Genomic DNA, 2,431 nt, shown 5'->3' with positions numbered 1-2,431 from the left:
CAGATGGATAGCTCTTCAAGCTGCTAATCAAAATATATTGTGCAGCTAGTCTGTCTTTTCCTCCTTAATCAATTTTTCCAGAGCAAGATGTGCTTGGCTCTAGCAAGCATGTATCTTTGGAGAGTGCCATTTACATCCCACATGTCATCAAAATTAAATTCCGGTGTGCTTTACAGCAGGCACAGAAGAGATATTCCATCCTGGGTAGAGAAGAAACTAATCTGCATTTTAAACAACAATATTAAAAAATAATCTGATCAATGGGTGGGCCAGTCATACTTTCTACAACAGAGAATTCAAACATATAGGAAAGAAAAATGTTTCCTCAGAGCATCCTTCCCCAACTTGAGCACCCTTCAGATGTGTATATTAACTTCCAGAATTTTCCAGCTACCATGGCCAGTGTTAAAAATTCTTGAAGTTGAAGTCCACACATCTGGAGAATGTCCAAATAAGAAAGGCTGCCATTAAGGCTGGGAAGAAGGCATGTGGGATTGCCCTCTCTTACTGACTTAGAGTTTTTCTGATCATTGGAGGGCAAAATCTAATCTATTCTGAGGTCCCTAAGATATACTCACAAGCACCATAGGATTGTGCTAGACAATAATATAGTTTTAAATATGAAAATACTCCACGAATGGGTAGATAAATCAATGTTTCTCAATCTAAAGTTTTTAAATGTATCAGTATTATTACTATTCCCATAGATCCCAGCCAGCATAATCACTGGGAATTCTATACAGCTTTTCCAGTGCATGTGCAGGAGGCCAGGTTAGTAAAATCTGATATACAACATACAGTATTTTAAAAACAATGCAGGCTCAACTGAAGAAGAGAACTGATAAAATCTAGTACCTTACACATCCTGCTTCCAGAAAGATTTTTTCCTCAACTGTTTTGCTGCAAATTGAACCCCACATAATAGAAAAGCAAATGCAGATGTTGACTCTATATCATATACATCCAAAGAAAGGGTGAGACAGGAAAACTGGTGTCACAAAGAAAATGAACAGATAGTGATCTATTTTTGCTTCTAGATCAATATGCAGGTTTTTTCAATCTTGCCACTATTAGCATGTTTATTTCTCAAAGAAAAAGACATCCCAGCAGTTTTGATCATTTCCCTAACCTTGGCATCACCAAAGTTATGAGCCTCTTGTAATTCACTTTTCCTATCCCAAATTGATATTTTTGTGGCATATATTTGTTTGATGACATGTTTTGGAAAATGTAAAGCCCACACACACACACACTTCTGTATTAATTTGATTGGTCCTCATAAAATCTATAAAAGGATTCTTTATGAAAGCAGAATATGTGCTTAGCAACATGAAATTGAACTAAGTTCCATGCTGATTGCTTGGTGTCATCACTGCATACTTCCCACCATGTTCTGTCCAATTCTCTTCCTGTTGTAATGGTAAAGTTTGGATAAATTCCTATTTTGAATCAATAAGTCTCAGGACAGAGGAGGGAAAATTTGAAATGTTTGTCTGTGCAGGATACTCTGCAAAGCCATTCCAGGGTATAGTTGGCTCACCTTACTTCCCAGCCTCTGATACTTGCACAGGCAAAGAAATCTAAATATTGATTGGTCATTACAGGGATCATGATACCCTGGTGAGCCAACAAGAGGTTTACAATATACGAGAATATATGTAGCTTGGGACTGAACTATGGAATCCTTGATGCTGTCTGACCTTAGTTGTTTGCTTGGAGACATTTCTAGACACCATGTTCAATTCATTTCTAGATAACATGTTCAGTTTACAGTTGTATTTTGTTTTTCTTTTGAAGAATTTGCAGTTTGGTGGGAAACAAAGAGTAAAAATGAGAAACTCTTTACTGCAGAGGACTAAATCAGATGAAACATTTGTGCCAGGAATGCAAATTTTGACTGGCTGGTGACTATAGATTCATCACTTTTCTATAAGCCCAGCTTACCTCGCAGAACTGTTTTTATAGAAAAAATGGAAGGAGTGCTATACACGCCACCTTGAGCTTCTAAACACACAGCAGAATATAACTCTAATGAATAAACCTGAGAATGGAGTATTTATCCTGTTTGATTTTATTTTTTGTATTCAGAAGTCCTGGGTGATGGAAAGAAAAGGTGAGTTGTCTGAAAGTGCTTTTAAATGAGCACACTTGTTTTTATGCCTATGGAGATTCTGAATCATCCAGGCCATGGTTGTTCCAAAGGTGCTTTTTCAGGAGTTAATTGAACTTTCTTGATTTAATTTGAAGATGTTTCACTTCTCATTCAAGAAGCTTCTTCAGCTCTGACTGGATGGTGGTGAATGGAAGGATGGAATGATGGAATTCTTCCATTCCCCACCATCCAGTCAGAGCTTAAGAAGTTTCTTGGATGAGAAACAAAATGTCTTCAAAGAAAAATAAGAAAGTCCAGTTGCTTCCTGAAAAAGCATCT

This window comes from Protobothrops mucrosquamatus, unplaced genomic scaffold (assembly GCF_001527695.2).
Source record: "Protobothrops mucrosquamatus isolate PMUCROS unplaced genomic scaffold, P.Mucros_1.0 scaffold10, whole genome shotgun sequence".
Taxonomy (NCBI): Eukaryota; Metazoa; Chordata; class Lepidosauria; order Squamata; family Viperidae; genus Protobothrops; species Protobothrops mucrosquamatus.
The sequence above is the reverse complement of the archived record's forward strand: the minus strand, read 5'-3'. Positions refer to the sequence as shown.